Genomic DNA, 19598 nt, shown 5'->3' on the forward strand with positions numbered 1-19598 from the left:
TCTCGACGCAAAACGTCAGCTTTCCTGCTCCTCTGATGCGGCTTGGCCTGCTATGAGGACAGACTGGATAGGCTGGACTTGTTTTCTTTGGAGCAGAGGAGGCTGAAAGGGGATCTAATTGAGGCATACAAAATTATGAGAAGTATAAACTGAGTAGATCATGATAATTTCTTTCTCTTGGCAGGCGTATTTAATACCAGAGGGCATAAATTAAAGGTGAGTTGTAAGTAGTTTAGAGGAGATCTAAGGAAAAAATTTTTCACCCAGAGGGTGATAGATATGTGGAATGTGCTGGCTGAGAGGATGGTGGAGGCAAGTACTTCTTTAGGAAGCATCTGGATGAGTACTTAAAATGCCAGAGCATAGTAGACTATGGACTAAATGCAGGTAAATGGAATTAGTGTACTTTGGTGTTTATTCGTTGGAATAGGCGTGGTGGGCCAAAAGGCCTGTTTCTATATTGTATGCATGTATACATATATATGGAGATACTATAAATAAACTCACAAAACTGGCATTTGGCCCTTCTATGTGATAATGGTCTGTGCTCAGGTGATGAAAATGTTGAACAAAACCTTTTCACAATCGCATTGATTGATGTTTACAGTCTTTATTGTCTTCCTCTCTTCAACCACTCTTGTCCATTCCACACCTGTTGGGGGTGGGGGGAGTGTCTACAATAGAGTATCTAAGTACAGAATTTGGTACAAAACACAAATAAAAGTGAACTCACAAATTATTCTGATTAAGACTAATAGGACTGAATATTACAAAAAAAAACAAGGAAAGGGGTTTAAAATATCTCTTAAGTCTGACAAAATGATCCAGTCACTGTTTACTGATCATGAAGCCAATCAGAACATAACGTACTTCTTTTTTATAAAGCTGCTTTCATTGGGCGCAAACAATTTTTTCAATGTTTGCTTCCGTAAAACCTGTCAAATATATAACAGCAAGCGCAGAGCTTCTGGCTGAGAATTTACATTAGCTTGTGTCTGTTTTAATCTGTGTAAGATTGACTGTAATTGGACTTGGCATTTTAAGTGTTAGTGACATCAAGTATAAATTGAACATTTGTGATCATTGATACTGGTTTGTTAAACATCAACTAGGAAACTGGTACCAGCAACAGAAATGACCATGACTCCAGATGGGAATAATCAGAGTGGTGAGTTTCTGCCAATTGTTTGAGGCAGCTCTTCAGATTACAGTTGGGGTTTTTGGGTGTTCATGCACCAACAGTCATTCATATTCACAACTCCAATCTACATGCTCTGGCCAACGTTTTTTTTTCAGCAAACTACAGGCCCACAGATATTAGTCTATTTCAGTTGTATCACACTAACAGAAGAAATGGTTAACCATTTAAATATCCTGAGACAATATGTTCCAAATCCATGACCATTTCCATCTCGATGGACAAGGACAGCAGATGTAGGGGGACTCCACTACCCGCAAGTTCCCCTTCAAGCCACTCACCATTCAGACTTAGTAATATTCTTTCACTGTCACTGGGTAAAAATCATAGAAATCCCTTCTGAACAACATTGTGGCGCTACCTACAGCATGGACTACAGCAGTTCAAGCAAGCAGCTTTCTCAAGAGCAAATAAGATGGGCAACAAATGCTGGCCCAGTCAGATCCATCCATCTACCATGAATGAATACAATAAAATAATGTAGTCATGATGACATTATTATCTCAACAACATTTTATAGAATTTCTTTTTTTTAATTTATGATAAGAGTTTAAAATAGTGCACTTTGTCCCTATCCCTCATATCTGTCAAATACACGACGAAATTGAGAGCAGGGGACAGGGAGAGGATTGAGGACAAAGGAAAGGTAGGAAACAGGATGGGCTGGGAAGAAGAAAGGAACCAAGTTAGATCAGAGAAGAAGGGGAGATTTAAAAGGTTGGAAGTGAGATATAGAGGAGATTAAATTGCTCCTCTTCCCGATGTCCCTTCCACCTCTGTCCATCTTTCCCGTGCATGTGCTGTTCCCACCACTGCATGTCATCACTACCTTGGATGCTGTGGGTTTTCCTCTTCTGATCGACTGTCAAACACATCCGAGGATACACATTCCACACTGATCCTGACCGTTTGAAACTCTCTAAGGATGAAGCATGCTACTCCTACACAAAAAAATTCTTGTCAAACCATTACCAGCGGAACAGAGACAGCAGCTGCAATAAGTGAGGTTTTATTCAGATGGGACAATGACAAGTTTATATCCGCACCTGATCTGCTGCTCAGTCACCTCCATTTCACCGGTCAGTTTCCCAAGCTTCAGGAAACTCATGTTGATCCAGAAATATTTGGATTGACTGTGAGAGACGTCAATCAGAGAGCCCACCCACTCTGCACATTTCTTCCTCTTCCTCTTCCAGAGCTGGTTCACTTCCAATGGGGACTGCAGACCAAGTGAGGAGATGGTGAGTGAAGGAGCAGCTTTTATACAAATCGTATCCCATAATATCCACACCAATCTTCAGGCAGTCTTACTGTCCTGTTGGCAATCAGGGGTGGAAAATGTCCCTTATGCTGTGTGAGAAGATCCAGCTGAGAGAGCTGTTTACGCGGTGCTTTGTGCTGAACTATTAGACGCTGGAGCTGTGTGTTGGATATTGAGTGCGCTTATTGGAAGCATTTCCCTTCTGATTTCCAGGCCGAGATTTGTTGATCGCTCATTCCCCAATCTGAGGAGGTGAGATGTAATTATGTGGGAGGTGCAGAGTGTCTGAGGATTCTTACTGATTTCCTGTTGTTGAGTTTTGTGTGTTGAGAGCTGGTTATTATCCGGTGGACTGTGAATGGTCAGTTCTCTCTGTGTGTTATAATCTAAATGTATCTGACTTTTCAAATCTCTCCATAACATCTGACCACACTATATTTGTAAATCCTTACACAACCAAAAAAAGCAAGGTTATGTAATTATATAGATTCTTTCACGACCACTTTATGTCCCAAAGCACTCTGAAACTCATCCACTTAACACTGTGCACTTTTCAATTCAGCTGCCATACATGGAGACCCATTTGTTGTAATGTCTTTGTCTTCTTTCATGACTTTACATGAAGGCCTTGAGCTTTCCCAAAAGCGTGGATTTGGATTTGATAGTTTTGCCCAATGCTGTGACTGAGAGCTGAATTTGGGATGTGCCGTCTGAGCAAGTGCAGTGTATCTAATTTCCCAGGATAAACCAGGATAGACTTTTCAATCAGCCACGCTGATGCAACATTTTCCTTAACTTTGAGCTCTTTGTGCCCAGTGTGTTTTCATCACGTAATTTTGGAAACCAAGGGTGGATGTGGTTGCATCTCCAGTGAATCAACACTTCTCCTGAGTTTTTTTTAAACTAAACACATACTGTAGGGGTATCAGCAGTCTTCACCAGCATGACACAACCTCATAGTGGCTTGTTAACTTATTTTATTTTCCACCTTCGACTGACTTTTCCATTGCCCCACGGTGATTGTGAAGATGGAGGGTTGGGAGGAGAAAAGAAAAAAGTCACACTGTCTGCTCGTGGTCACTGCCCCCACCCCGCAACACCCGCACACACACAGAGGAATAGCAGACTAGCACTCACGTGGAACAGTCTCTAATTGAGGAGTCAGCCTCTTCAGCAAAGGAGGAGAGGGAATTTGTGGAAATCATGTTTCCTTTTCCTGTTTTACAGAAGGATTGAGCTGTACTAAACCAGAGAATACAGCAAGGATAGACACCACAGATAGATTCTAACCATCACCCAAGGAACAACTGCACAGCTGTGGGAAGACATTCAGTCCCGTCACGGCTTTGCTCAATGCAAAGAGAGCTTGGCAGTGAAACCATCATCTGGAAATCAGTTGGGTCAGGAGAGCTTTGACATATCATCAGATCTGACACTGGTCAGTGGGTTGGAGCATTCCATTAGAACCAACCTTTCTGAAGGTTTGGCTATTGGTGTTCAGTCAAGGTGAGGCTGGGAAGAACTGTGAGTGGTTCCAAGTATGATGAGAGCTTCAATTATTCATTGAGCTTCATGAACCAGTGACTCACTCCACTGGATCAATGTCTGCTCAAATGTGACTTTAGCGGCTCATAAATCTCATAAATCTCAAGGTATGTTTGCTGTACAACTGTTAACAGAAAGGTAGCCTCATGGCGGAGAAACCCTTCAAGTGTAAAATGTGCGACAAGTCATTCTCACGCTCATCCCAATTCTGCCTGCACCAACGCAGTCACACAGGGGAGAAACCATTCACGTGCGAGATGTGCAACAAATCATTCTCACAGTCGTCGAACCTCCGTGCACACCAACGCATCCACACAGGGGAGAAACCGTTCACATGCAAGGTGTGTGATAAATCGTTCTCACATTTTTCAAACCTCCGTGACCATCAGCGTATTCATACAGAGGAGAAACCATTCACATGTGATGTGTGTGACAGATCCTTCAAACAGTTATCGAACCTCCTGGTCCACCAAACAATCCACACAGGGGAGAAACCCTTCAAGTGTGAGGTGTGTGATAAAGCTTTTGCAACGTCTACAAAGCTCCTAACACATCAGAGTAATCACACGGGGGAGAAACCATTCAAGTGTGAAATTTGTCAAATGTCATTCACCCAATCCTCCGATCTCCTGAGACATCAGAGAATTCACAGAGGAGAGAAACCCTTCAAATGTGAAGTGTGCAACCGAGCCTTCACACAGTCATCAAACCTCCGCACACATCAGCGCATTCACACTGGGGAGAAACCGTTCAAGTGTGAGGTGTGCAACAAATCATTCTCATGCTCATATGACTTTCGTGTTCACCAACGAATTCACACGCGAGAGAAGCTATTTACCTGTGAGGTGTGTGAGAAGTCATTCTTGCGGTCATCGACCCTTCGTGAACACCAACGCCTTCACACTGGGGAGAAACCGTTCACATGTGAGGTGTGTAATAAGGACTTTGCACAACAATCAGGTTTGTTAAATCATCGGCGTATTCACACTGGGAAAAAACCTTTCAAACGTAAAGTTTGTGACTAAGCCTTCACTCAGTCATTGACACTCGTGAAACACTGACACATCCACACAAGGGAGAAGCCATTCAAGTCTGAGTTGTGCAATGCAGGCTTTGCTCAAGCATCAGGCTTGGTGAACCTCCCAAAGTTCTGCAAAGGAACTATTCACATATGAACAGTGTGACAAAGCCTGCATTAACTTATCGAAGCTGATGGTTCATCAGATGTTCTTCACAAGGAAAACCCTACTAGTGTGAGATTTACCATAAAGTCCTCCTGAAGTCTTCAAAACACCCTGGCACATGAGTAGATTCAAACAGAGGAGAAACGATTCACGTGTGAGCTGTGTTTCAAGACTTATGCTTAAACTTTATCAGTATGAGTTCTGTATTAAAACCTTCACACTGTTGTTGAACTTCCTGGAACATCAGAGAACCCACACTGGAGACAAGCCCTTCCAATGTGATATGTGTCCAGATTATTTCACCAAATCTTGCGTCTTGCCACACAACGATGTCTCCACATGGACCTGCAGCCAGGTCTGTCTCAAACCTCTGCCACCATCAGACCAATCATTTCAAGAGGACTAATTTAACTTTTGATCAAGTTGCCAAACGTCACCAGAAGAAGACATCAATATGTATAGAAGTCCTGTATTTCCTCAAGCGTTCTTTCAAGTGTGAAATATATGTCCGGATTTCACCCAAATCTTTGCTTTCCTAAAGCACCAAAGGGACCATACTGGTGAGAAACCATTTGGGAGACTATTGATGCAGATATTATAATAAAAACTTCACACAGCCATCCGACCTCCTGCAATATCAATGAGCAGAGATGGGAGAGAACGGCTACCAATGTGATGTATATCAGGATTGTTTCACATACTCTTTGTCTCTGATCTCTCCCAGCACCAGGTCAATTATTTCAAGAGTTAACAAAGAGAACAAAGAACAATACAACACAGGAACAGGCCCTTTGGCACACCAAGCCTGCGCTGACACATTTGGCCATTCCATTCTAAAACTGTCTTCACTTACAGGATCGCTGTATTCCCTTCCCAGTCATGTGTTTGTCCAGATGCTTCTTGAATGCTGCTATTCTGCCTGCTTCCACCACTACCTCTGGCAATGCGGTCCAGGCACTCACTACCCTTTGTGTGAAAAACTTGCCTCACACAAATGTTTCTTAAACCTCCCGCCCTCACTCATTAAACCTGTGTTCCTTAGTAATTCACCCCTCCACCCTGGGAAAATGCCTAATATTTTCCACTCTATCCATGCCATTCACAATTTTATAAACTTCTATCAGGTTGCCCCTCAACCTCCTGTGTTCCAGTGAAAAACAACTCAGCCTATCCAATCTTTCTTCGTCGGTAAAATCCCCCCTACCAAGCAACATCCTGGTAAACCATTTTTTGTACCCTCTCCAAAGCATTCACATCCTTCTGGTAGGGTAGTGACCAGAACTGTGCGCAATATTCCGAGTGTGGTCGAACTAAAGTTCTATAAAGCTGCAGCATAACTTATCTATCTTTATCCTCAATGCCCCTTCCAATGAAGGCAAGCACGCCCTAAGCCTTATCTACCTGTGCTGCCGCCTTTAGTGATCTGTGGACCTGCACATCTAGATCCCTCTGCATATCAATCCTCCTAAGGGTTCTGCCATTCACTGTATAATTCCCACATGTACTTGACCATCCATTTAAAAGGATTAAACTCGGTGTGCCATTTATCTGCCCATGCCTCCGACCGATCTTCGCTGCTTCCTCTGACAATCCTCCTCACTATCTGCAAATTGACCAATCTTTGTTTAGTCTGCATACTTACTAATTAGACCAGCTACCTTTTTCTCCGAATCATTTACGTGGATCATGAACAGCAAAGGTCCCAGCACTGATCCCTGTGGAACACCACTAGTCACAACCCTCCATTCCAAAAAGCATCCTTCCACCGCTATCCTCTGTGTCCTATGACCAAGCCAGTTCCTGTATCCATCTTGCCAGCTCACCCTGATACCATGTGACTTCACCTTTTGTATCAGTCTGCCATGAGGGACTTTGTCAAAGGCTTTACTGAAGTCCATGTAGACAATCATCAATAATCTTCATCACATTCTCAAAAAACTCGATCAAGTTAATGAGGCACGACTTCCCCCGCACAAAACCGTGCTAATCCTAATAAGTCCATTTGCTTCTAAATGTGTATAGATCTTGGACCTGAGAATCTTTTTCAATAATTACCCTACCACCGATGTGCGACTCACAAGCCTGTAACTTCCAAGATTATACCTATTGCCCTTCTTAAACAATGGGAAAATATTGGCTATTCTCCAGTCCTCTGGGACCTCACCTGTGGTCAAAGAAGATGCAAAGGTGTTTGTCAATGCTCCAGCAATTTGTTCTCTTGCCTCCCTTAATATTCTGGGATAGATCCTATCAGGACCTGGGGACTTATCTACCTTAAAACTTTTTAAGACACACGACACCTTTTCCTTTTAATAGCAACTTGGCTTAGAAACTCAACACTCCCCTGAGATCATCTTCCACCAATTCCTTCTCTTTGGTGAGTATTCATTCAGGACCTCAATTACCTCTTCTGGCTCCACACATGGATTCTTTCCTTTATCCTTGAGTGGGCCAACCCTTTCCCTGGCTATACTCTTGTTTTTATATAAGTATAAAAAGCCTTGGGATTTTCCTTAATCCTGTTAGCTAACGATTTTTCATGACCTTCTAATTCCTTGTTTAAGTGCTTTCCTACTTCCCTTATGTACTTCAAGCGCTTCATCAGCTCCCATCCTCCTAGACGTTACGTATGCTTCCTTTTTCTTTTTGGCTAAGGTCGTAACATCCTTGGTCGTCCAAGGTTCACATAACTTGCCATACCTATCCTCCATTCTTGCAGGAACGTGCCGCTCCTGAACTCTTATCAACTGCCATTTCAAATACTCCCACATGTCCAATGTAGATTTACCCTCAAACAGCTGCCTCCAATCAGCATTCTCCAGTTCCTGCCTAATATTGTTGTAGTTCGCCTTGCTCCAATTTAACAGCTTCACCCACGGACTGCTGTTATCCCTATCCATGGGTATCTTTAAACTCATGGTATTATAGTTGCTACTCCCAAAATGCTCCCCCACTGAACTTCACTCGCCTGGCTGGGCTCATTTCCCAAAACCAAGTCCAGTATAATCCCTTCCCGGGTTGGACTTTTTACATATTGTGTCAAGAAACCCTCCTGAATGGTCCTGACAAATTCTGCCCCATCCAAGCTCCTAGCACATAGTGAGTCCAATCAATACAGGGGAAGTTAAAATCACCCACCACAACAACCCTGCTGTTTTCACATCTTTCCAAAATCTGTCTACATATTCTCTCCTCTATCTCCCACTGGCTGTTGGGAGACCTGTAGTATGCCCCCAGCATTGTGATTTCACCTTTCCTATTCCTGAGTTCTACACATGTTGCCTTGCTGCACGAGTCCTCTGATGGATCCTCCCTCACTGCAGCTGTGAGATAGTCCTTTACCAGTAATGCAACTCCCCCAACCTTTCACCGCCTTCTATGACACCTGAAACATCTAAATCATAGGACATTCAGCTGTCCAGTCCTGTCCCTCTTTCCTGTCATAGTTCTAAGTACTAACCAAAGCTCTAAGTTCATCTACCTTGCCTATTATAATTCTCATATTGAAACATATGCATTTCAGACTAACTCCCCCACTGTTTTCAGCAGCATTTCCCTGCCTGTTCTTGTCCTTAGCCTTGGTTTCTACCTCTCCCTCAATTTCTGCATCTACCACACTACTCCTCTGGTTCCCATCCACCTGCCACACTAACTTAAACCCTCCCTAACCACTCTACTAAGTATCACCCCCAAGGACATCAGTCCTAGTCCAGTTTGTACAGGTTCCACCTCCACCCAGAACCAGTCCCAATGCCCGTGAATCTGAAACACTCGCCCTCACACCATCTTTTCAGCCACATGTTCATCCTGTATATCCTGCCGTTTCCACTCTGACTAGCTTGTGGCGCTGGTAGTAATCCTGAGATAACTACCTTTGAGGTCCTACATTTCAACTTTCTTCCTAGTTCTCTATATTCTGCATTTAGGTCTTTTCACCTGATGACAAAACATCACCAAAAGCAGACATCAGTATGTATAGAAACTCCTGTATAAACTCAGCATCTGTTCAGTGCAGCACCAGGTACAAATCACTCACTGACTCTCATTCTGACGAAGAAGACAACCAGATACTCAGTGGTTAGAAAAACAAGCGCCTGGGAGAGGAGCCATTCCAGGGGTATTAATGAAGGTACTTCAATTAGCCTTGATGTCTCTGGTCTCTAGAATCAGCCAGGAATCCTGTTACTCATCAGTGAGCCCAACTGGGGAATTGGGGGAGGGCAGGATGTCTCAGCTGTGACAGTCTCCATTGTCCCACAACATTCACTGTCTGGCTTTTCAGATGCTGAACGGCCACTCGAACAGAGCCGTAGAGGCCAAACAACATCCACAGTCTGTCCTCCAGGTCTGTATCTTGAGAAGGGGATCAGTTAGCTCATTTGGCTGGATGGCAATTTGCGATGTAGAGTGATACCAACAGCATGGGTTTAATTCCTACAGTGGTTGAGGTTATCATGAAGGACACTCCTTCTCAACCTCTTCCCCCTCCCGAAATGTGATAACCCTCAGGTTAAACCACCACCAATCGTCTCTCTAATGAGAGAGCAGCCCTTTACCTTTTACCTTGTACCTTGTAGATTGGAGAGAATGTGATGTGACAACAGCTTGCATTCACGTCGCATCTTAATATACTTAATCATCTGACAGTGTTTCATCGAGATGTAATCAGACAAAAATTAACACCAAGACAGAAGGAGGGATGGCCTTCAAATGCAATCAAAGAAGTTGAATTTAAGGAGAGTCCTAAATTTAGACAGACATAAATATGCAGAGAGGTCTAAGGAGGATATTCAAGAGGTCTCTTAAAACGCAAGGTGTGTCTGTTCCAAGGACCATTAACACAGGGTGTGGGTACTGTATAATGGAGAAACATTTTTACTGTGAGATATATGTTAAAGTTTTTGTGTTTACTTTGAGCCCCCTGAGACATCAGAATATTCACACAGGAGAGGACCATTTTCCTAGTGTGTTGTGTGAGACAGACTCATCGTACTTCGTAGAGTACCATGTCCCAGTCCTTCCCCCAGAGCACAAACGCCCTTTATCAGATAATCCAATTCCTTTTGAATGCCTCAATTGAAGCTGCTTCCATCTCACACTCAGGCAGCGTATCCAGATTAGTCTCTGCATGAAAGTTTTATCTTCCTCAGCTCTCTCTTGCTTCTTTCTCCAATTCTCTTAAATCCATGTCCTCTCACTCTTGATCCTTACATGAGTGGGAGCAGTTTCTCCTGTTTCATTGACTGCCCCCTCGTGATTTTGAAATCCTGTACCAAATCCCTAGTCAACCTCTCTTCTTCAAGAAAACCATTCCCAATTTCCTCATCCCTGGACCTACATTCCCTTAAATCTTTTCTGCACCTCTCCAATTTCTTTACATATTTCCTAAAGGGTGATGCCCAGAACTAGGTGCAGCACTCTGGTAGAGGCCGAACCAGTATTTTATTACTTGAACGTATAATCTATTGCTTTTATATTCAATGTCCATGCAAATAAAGCCACTCTGTCAACCTGAACTGGCAGCTTCAATGATTTTGCACATACAAGTCCAGCTCCTTCTGCTCCTGCCCCTCCTTTAGAATTGTACCATTATTTTTAATAAGTGTTTGAGATCCTTCAACCAAAATAAATCATCTCATACTTCTCTGCATTAAATTGCTGTGGTTCATGATTCTTACACTCAATTGCTCCTCGTCCTTTTCCAACCTAACCCTAATGATACAATGGTGACTGTCTCCTAAGTGTTTCCCCACTGACAGATGCAGCTGTTCAGCGACATCCTCAACCCTGGTACCAAGGAGGTAACACACCATTCTAGATACACATCTCCGGCTGGTAAAACTCACCAGGTCTGGCAGCATCTGTGGAAAGAAAGCAGTGTTAACATTTCGGGTCCGGTGACTCTTCTTCAGCACTGAAGGTAGCTAAGCAATGGTGGTATATATGCTGAAGATGGGGTCAGGGTGGGTGTGGTGGTTTAAGACATATGCAATCGATGGAAACAGAGCCCACAGGGAGAGGGAGAAACAGGCTGACAAGCAGGTGGATAATCATAAGGAAGGAAAGCTGACAATCGGGACCAATAAGTAGTGAAAATGGGTTGGCTGTACTAAAAGTAGCCCATGTAAATGACAGGTTCCAATGTGGCAAGAACAGGCAGTAATTATGGGTCTGACCAGGCAATCCTGTTTGTGGATTTTGAGAAAAAGCCTCCTATCATTATTAATGTGTTTTCTGTGTAGCTACCTACAGCTGAGTCAGCTGTGGTGCCGTTAACTCCCCAGATCACTTTCATCAAGATTCAGAACTCAGTATTGCAGGGGTCCTGCACTACCTATCTTCCTGACACACTTCATAAACGCACTCTGAACAGCTCAGCTCCCAATTTTAAAGCTATAGCCCCTTGTGCTTATAAAATGAGTCCGGCTGTCAGAAGTGCGTAAGGGATAGATTCAGACTCTGCTTTAGTTGGGAATGTGAATTAGAGAAGATCCTGCTCAGCTGATGGGTGTTTAACTAATACTATGGGGAATGTTTGTACTGTCCTCTCTGGGAGGATTACTATCCTGAGTGTGGTGAGGGAGGGGGTGGTAAGTCTCTGCAGTCCTGCGTTCCCTCGGACCATCAAACCTCAATGTATTAATGGTGTGATATCTTCACCTTACACTCTTCCAAGATTCATTTCGTGTTCTAGGAATGATCTTGAGTCATTTTCAAATGCTTTGTTATTTTAGTTGATTCAAAGTTTGGTGTAACTTGTTTGTCCAATCAGTGTTCTGTATAGATTTTTAACTTAGAATAAATTAACTTTTATCTCAACCCAAACTAGATGATTTGTCAGCATGGTGTGTTTCCATTCACTGAAACACTCAAGATCCTATAATTAGAGCCCTAGACATAATCAATTGGTCAGTGTCACTGTGGACTGAGTTATTTTCCTCATCAGTGGGTTTTTAATTTCCAGTTCACAGGAAGCAGAACATTTCTCCAAGAAAGAAAGAATAATTCACACATCAACTTTACATCCTCAGGGCATTGAAAAGCTCTCCACAGCTAATTAACCTTTTCATCAAAGGTAATGCAAATGTTTGATTTCATAAATCAAATGTAGCTGCAAACGTGCCAGCATCAGTGCTCAGGTCTCTGGATTTTCTTTATTCATTCAGGGTGTCATTGGCTGAGCCAGAATTTATTAACCATCCCTTTGTGCCCCATGATAAGGTGAAGGTGAGCTACCATCTTGAATTGGAGCAAACCATTTGCTTGGAACAGTGACAATTCCATTGAGGAGAGAGTTCCAGTATTTTGACCCAGCAACATTGAAGGAATGGTAATATATTTCCTATTTATGATGAGGAATAGTTTGGAAGGGAACTTGCTGGTGGATTTGCCCTTGTCCTTCTGGTTGTAAGTGATCATGAGTTTGGAAGTTGCTATCTAAGAAGCACTGATGAATTTCTGGAGGGTATCTTGTAAATAGAACACTGCTGCAACTAAACATCGGTGGTGGAGGGAGTGAATGTTTGTGGATGTGGTGCCCTGCTAGTGTAAACTTCTTGAGAGTTATTGTACCTATACTCATCCAGGTAAGTGGACAGTATTCCATCACATTCACTCCTTGTGTCTTGCCGATGGCAGGCAGGACCAACATTTCCTCTAAACTATATACATAACACGCACTTCTGCTCCAAGGTTCTGTGCATAGCAATCAGTGTCGTCATGACAATTGCAGCATTGACTTCCAATTCAGGGCATCATTGCCATTCATAGACCTAGGAGGGCCCACAAAGCCAGAACACAGGTTAGAGGGAACAATGGATAGGAGGTAAGTTACTCACTTTAGGATTCCTAGACTTTGACCTGCTCTTGTAGCCAACGTATCATCTGTTGCCAGGATATTGGTAGTGGAGAATTCAATAATGGTTATGCTACCAAACATCAAGGGGCTATGGCCCCAACTCTCTTCTATTAGAATAAAACAAAGGACTGCAGATTCTGGAGATCTGCAAAAGAAACAGAAATTGCTTTCAAAACTCAGCAGGTCTGACAGTATCTGTGAATAAAAAAAATTAATGTTTCAAGTCCAGTGACCCTTCTTCAGAACTTAGGCAAACATAATTCATGGTTGAAACAGTCCCAATAGCTGCTCCTGCCACTTCCCTGTCTTCCTCCAGCCCACCTGTACAAACCTCCATTAATGTTCCCCCAGTCTGAGCACTGAAATATCATTTTTCCCTTCATGTTATCTTTCTTCATGCCATCTCTGAGCTCATTTTGTCCATGTGACCCACTTCCCTTTCCCTCAAACCTATTCTTAATAAACTGCTGACCATCCACTTCCACTCCGGGTTGCAATGTTCGCTGATCTTGTTTGCAGTTTTCTTGCTTTGATACTGTCCCTCTCTCCTTTAAGTCTCATCAGCTTTCCCTTCCAAAAACCAACCCATAACCCCTTCATCTTTGCAAAATACTATCCCCGGTAAACCTCACTTTCATCTCCAAAGTTCTTGTATATATTGTTGCCTCCTAAATCCTGGATGGGACATCGGGTCAGGTGATCGGTGTGGAGTCAAGAATGGTGCAGCCTCATGCAAGGGTGAGAGGCCAGCAGAGGGCTGGTCATGAGAGGGACCGCTCGCTCGGTCATTGACCCGATAACAGAATCAATCTCCGAGCATAGTCGCTCTCCAAGCATAGACCAAAACACAAACACAATCCCTGAGCCGTGCTCCCTGTGTGCCTCACATGTACACATCCATCCAGTGTCCCTTCTCTCTCCTGTCCCTCCCTCCTGTCCTCCATCATCCTGCGGCCCCTTTCTCCTCTGAACGCCACGATTATGTCGCTCCCCTCTGTGCCCCTCTCTGCTGTGTCCCTCTTTCCCGTGCTGATTCCACCACTGCATTATCGCTGTCTTGGATGCTTCAGATCACGTTATTTCTGATGTACTGTTGAACACATCCGAGGATACACATCCCACACTACTGCTGTCAGTTTGAAATCATCTGACGATGAAGAATGCTATTCCCACACTAGAAATCTCTGGCCCCCAAGGTCTACCAGGGGAACAGAAGCAGCAGCTGCAATAAGTGAGGTTTTATTCAGACGGGACAATGACAAGTTTAAATCTCCACCTGATCTGTTGCTCAAAATCACCTCTATTTCACCGGTCAGTTTGCCAAGCTTCAGGAAACTCATGTTGCTGCAGAAATATTTGGATTGACTGTGAGAGACGTCAATCAGAGAGCCCACCCACTCTGCCCATTCTCTCCTCTTCCTCTTCCAGAGCTGGTTCACTTCCTATAGGGACTGAAAACCAAGTGAGGAGATGGTGAGTAAAGGAACAACTTTTATACAAATTGTATCCCATAATATCCACACCAATCTTCAGGCAGTCTGACTATCCTGTGGGCAGTCAGGGGTGGAAATGTCACTTATGCTATGTGAGAAGATCCAGCTGAGAGAGCTGTTTACTCCGTGCTTTGTGCTGAACTGTTTAACTGGAGCTGTGTGTTGGATATTGAGTGTGTTTATTGGAAGCATTTCCCTTCTGATTTCCAGGCTGAGTTTTGTTGATGGCTTATTCCTGAATATAAGAAGGTGAGGTGTAATTATCTGGGAGGCGCACAGTGTGTGAGGATTCTTCCTAATTTACTATTTTGGAGTTCTGTGTGTGTGTTGGGAGCTGGTTATTATTGTGTGGATTGTGAGTGGTCAGTTTTCTTTGTGTGTTGGGAACTGAACGTTTTCTGGCTCTTCAAATCCATCCAAGACCTCCCAGCACCCTGTTATCTGTGATCGCTGTGGAGAGCCTTTTATGACTGCCAGATGACATAAAGATCACTTCAGCCTTTTGAAGTATGGTCATTGTTGTTTTGTGAGAAATGTGACAGTCTGTGCCTGCACAACTATCCTGCCATTTGTCACTTCTCATGATAGGGAACCTTCTGTCAAGGTGCCTCATGCCTCTGTTGCACCATCCTTCCACATTCCTGCAGCTTGTCTGCAATCACTCTATGATCTCCACCATCTAACAAGTATCTTTTTAGTCTGTTCTCTGCTTTGTCTGCAAGACAGCAATGGGAGCATGATCAAATAATCTGTGTTGCATGATTTTGGCAAGAACAATATGTCCCTTGCTCTGCTTCATGTACTGTTCATTTTTTTTTAACCACCCAACAGGTGAATGGAATTCTTGTTTTTTTATTCACTCATATGTTGTGGGCATCACTGGCTGGACCAACATTTGTTGCCTATGCCTAGTTACCTTTGAGAAAGTAGTGGTGAACTACCTTCTTGAGCTGCTGCATCATAGTATTATAGAGTCATCAAGATCTGCAGCACAGAAAATAGCTCTTTGGCTCATTGAATCTGCACTGGTCAAAAACAACACCAAACTATTCTAATCACATTTCCGGTACTTCACCATAATCTTAGCATGGCAAGTGTACATCTAAATACTTCTGGAATGATATGAGGGTATCTGCATCTACTACCCTTACGGGCAGGGAGTTCCAGATTCACACCACCCTCTGAGTGAAAAGAATTCTCCCATATCACATTTAAACCTTCTGCTTGCTTTAACTCTATGCTGCCTAGTCATTGATCCTTCCACCAATGAGAAAAATAATTTCCTGTCAATCCTGTTTCTGCCCCCTTAATATTATTCATCTCAATCATGCGTCCCCTCATTCTTCTCTGCTCCAAGACAAAATCGCCAATCTCTCTTTATAACTAAAATTCTCCAGCTCAAGCAACATTCTGGTAAATCTCTGCACCCTCTCCAGTGCAGTCACATCCCTCCTATAATGTGAATTCCAGAACTGCTGACAATACTCTATCTTCAACCTAACTAAGGTTTATACGGTTCCAACATCACCTCCCAGTTCTTAAAATCCATGTCTCAGCTAATGAAGGCAAGTATCTGCCCTCTTAACCGCTTTGTCTATCTGTCCCACTATCTTAAGGAACCAGTGGACATGCACAGCAAGGTCCCTCTGATCCTTGGTGTTTTCTAGGGTCCTGTTGTTCATTATGTAATCTCTTGCCTTGTTTGTCCCACTCAAGTGCATCACCTCAGTCATCCACTGAATTCCCGTTGCCATTGATCAGCTCACCTGACCGGCCTGTCTATATCCTCCTGTAATCTAAAACTGCCCACCTCACTACTTACCATCCCACAATTTTCATATTTACGAACTTATTGATCAACCCTCCTACATTCAAGTCTGCAGGACCATCTTCTCTAGGCAGACCTACAAAGCATCTTAGGGAAGGAATTCTGGGATTTTGACCTAGTGCATGCTGGAGAAATGATAATATGTTTTCAAGTCAGGATGGTGAGGAACTTGCAGGTTATCGTGTTCTCATGTGTCTGCTGTCCTTGTCCTTCCAGAAGGGTTTGGATAGTGCTATCTAAGGATCTTTAGTGAATATCTGCAGTGCATCTTGTGATGGCGCATAGTGCTGCTATTGACCATCAGTGTTGGATGAAGTGAAAACTTCCGGATGTGGTGCTCATCAAATGGGCTGCTTTGTTCTGGATAGCATTAAGCTTCTGCAATGCAATTGAGAGTGTCTTGACATAGACTTAAAGTTTGGAGCTCTGCAGATTAACAGAGCATTGGTGGTGGAGGCTTGGTTGCGATGCTAATCAAACAGGCTGCCTTGTCCAGTGATAACAAGCTTCTTGAGTGTTGTTGCAGCTACACTTATCCAAGTAAGTGGAAGTATTCCATCACAGACCTGAATTATGCCTTGTAGACAGTGGACAGGCTTTGGTGTGTCAGGAGGTGAGTTACTCACTACAGTAATTTGAGCCTCTCCCCAGCTCTTGTATCCACTTTGTTAAATGGCAAGTCTGGGAGCGGTGGCTCAATGGTTAGCACTGCTGCCTCACAGCGCCAGGGACCCATGTTCAGCTCTACCCTTGGGCGAAAGTCTGTGTGGAGTTTGCACATACTCCCTGTGTCTGCATGGGTTTCCGCTGGCTGCTCTGGTTTCCTGTCACAGTCTAGAGATATGTAGGCTATGTGGATTAGCCATGGAAAATATGGGGTTACAGGGATAGGGTAGGAGAGTAGGTCTAAGTGGCATGCTCTTTAGAGGGTCAGTGTGGACTCGATGGGCCAAATGGCCTGCTTCCACACTGTAGGGATTCTATGATTCTAATTCAGTTTCTGGTCAATGGTAACTCTCAGTATGTTGATAGTGGGGCATTCAGTGATGGTAACGCTATTGAATTTTAAGGATCGGTGGTTGGATTGTATCTTATTGCAGATGGTAATCGTGTGGCATTTTGTGGCATGAATATTATTTGCTACTTGTCAGCACAAGCCTAGATAATGCCCAGACCTTGTTGCACTTGGGCATGGATTGCTTCAGTGTCTGAGGAGTCAAGAATGATGCTGAACATTGTGCAATCATTGGAGAACATGAAGGGAAGGTCATTGATGAAGCAGCTGAAGATGGTTGGGCCAAGGCTACTATCCTGAGGAACTCCTGAGATAACTGACCTCCAACAATTGCAATCATCTTTCCATGTACCAGGTGTGACTTTAACCAGCAGAAAGTTTTCCTCTTGATTCCTATTGAGTCCAGTTTTAAGTAGATTCCATGATGCCACATTCTGTCAAATGCAGCCTTGATGTCAAGGGCTGTCACTCTGAGCTCACCTCTGCAATTAAATTCTTTTGTCCATGTTTGAACAAAGGCTATAACGAGGTCCGGAGCTGAGTGGTCCTGGCCTAACCTAAACTGGGTGTCACTGATCGGCTTCTTATTGAGCAGGTGCTACTTGATAGCACTGCTGATGATCGAGAGTAGACTGGTGAGATGATAATTTTCTGGGTTGGATTTGTCCTGCTTTTTGTGTACAGGACATAGCTTAGCAATTTTTAACATTATTGGCTAGATGCCAGTGTTGTAGAGATGCCAGTGTTGTAACAGTACTGGTACAGCTTGAACAAGGGTGCAGCAAGTGTTCAGTACTATTGCTGGAATGTTGTCAGAGTCTATAGCTTTTACAGGATCCAGTGCCTCCAACTGTTTTTGATATCAAGTAGAGTGAATTGAATTGGGTGAAGACTGGTGTCTGTAATGCTGGGGCTCACTGGAGCAGGCCGAGATGGACGATTCACTGGCTGAAGATTGTCGCGAATTCCTCAACCTTATTTTTTGTACTGATATATTGGGCTCCCCTATCTTTGAGAGTGGGGAGACTGCAGAGCTTAGCTCTGATACGTTGGTTGTGGGATCGCTTAGCTCTCTCTATCACATACTAATTATGCTGTTTGGCACGTAAGTAGTCCTTCTTGGGAGCTTCAGAAGGTTGTCAGCTTATTTTTACGTCTGCCTGCTACTGGCGTGCCCCGCTACACTCTTTATTGAACCAGAGTTGATCCCCTGGCTTGGTTTTCGTGGTAGAGTGGGAGCTTTGACACACCATGAGGTTGCGGACAGTGTTGGAGCATGGTTCTCCTGTTGCTCATAGCTCACGGTGCCTCATGAATGCCCAGTTTTGAATTGCTAGATCTGTTTGAAGTCTTTCCCAATTAGCATGGTAATAATGCTACACAATACGATGGAGATTATTCTCAATGTCAAGGCAGCACTTCATCTCCACAAGAACTGTGCGATGGTCCCTCTTACTGATTCTGTCATGGACAGATGTATCTTCAGCCGGCAGATTGGTGAGGATGAGGTCAAGTATGTTTTTCCCTCATGTTGGTTTCTTCACCAACTGCTGCATTGTCTGGCATCTACATCCTGTCAACTTGACTGGCTCGATCTGTAGTGCTGCTACTGAGTCACTCTTGGTAATGGGTATTGAAATCACACACCCAGAGAACATTCTGTGCCTTTGCCACCCTTAATGCTTCACCCAAGTGTTCTCCAACATGGCACTGATTCTTTAGTTGAAAGAGGATGGTAAGTGATAATCTGCAAGAGGTTTTCTTGTCATACTGCACCCGATGCCATCAGATTTCAGGTTGAGGACACCCAGAGAAACTCCCTCCTGACCAGGTATCACTGTACCACCACCTTTACTGGGTCTGACTTGCCAGTGGGACAGAAAATATTCAGGGATAGTGATGATATTGTCTGCAACGTTTCCTGTAAGATATGACTCAATGAGAATGACTTTGAGGCTGTTGCTTGATTAGCCTGTGAGACAGATCTCCCAATTTTGGCACTAGCCCCCAGAAGTTTATAAAGTCAACTTTGCAGTTTGAATAGGGCTGCATTTGCTATTGTCATTTCCAGTGCCTAGTTTGACGCCAGGTCTATCGTTATTTTTTTCCTTTCTAGCGGTTGATATGAATGACTTGCTAGAATACTTCAAGGGGTCAGTAGTGTTCACCTGTGTTGCTATGCATCTGGAGTTACTTACAGGCCAGACAATGTAAGA

General features: G+C 43.6%; 1 long non-coding RNA gene and 1 pseudogene across 6 annotated transcripts in view; one reads left to right on the top strand and one right to left on the bottom strand.

Annotated features, from left to right (window-relative positions):
* The window catches only part of LOC125487016, a 46675-nt gene extending 32246 nt beyond the window's left edge, over positions 1-14429 (bottom strand). For 2 of the 6 annotated variants that reach the window (XR_007265573.1, XR_007265575.1), the window contains exons 1-4: positions 14323-14429; positions 13027-13191; positions 11035-11049; positions 4843-4907 (exon numbers count right to left, since the gene is read on the bottom strand). This is a non-coding gene — a long non-coding RNA (uncharacterized LOC125487016). Of the gene's footprint in view, positions 1-1540; positions 3458-4842; positions 4908-11034; positions 11050-13026; positions 13192-14322 lie in introns of those variants that run through there. The other 4 variants (XR_007265574.1, XR_007265572.1, XR_007265570.1 and 1 more) reach the window with 4 other exon arrangements.
* Positions 2400-19598, top strand: part of LOC109936936 — a 20334-nt pseudogene continuing 3135 nt past the window's right edge.

Source organism: Rhincodon typus, chromosome 35, assembly GCF_021869965.1.
Source record: "Rhincodon typus isolate 14 chromosome 35, sRhiTyp1.1, whole genome shotgun sequence".
Lineage (NCBI taxonomy): Eukaryota > Metazoa > Chordata > Chondrichthyes > Orectolobiformes > Rhincodontidae > Rhincodon > Rhincodon typus.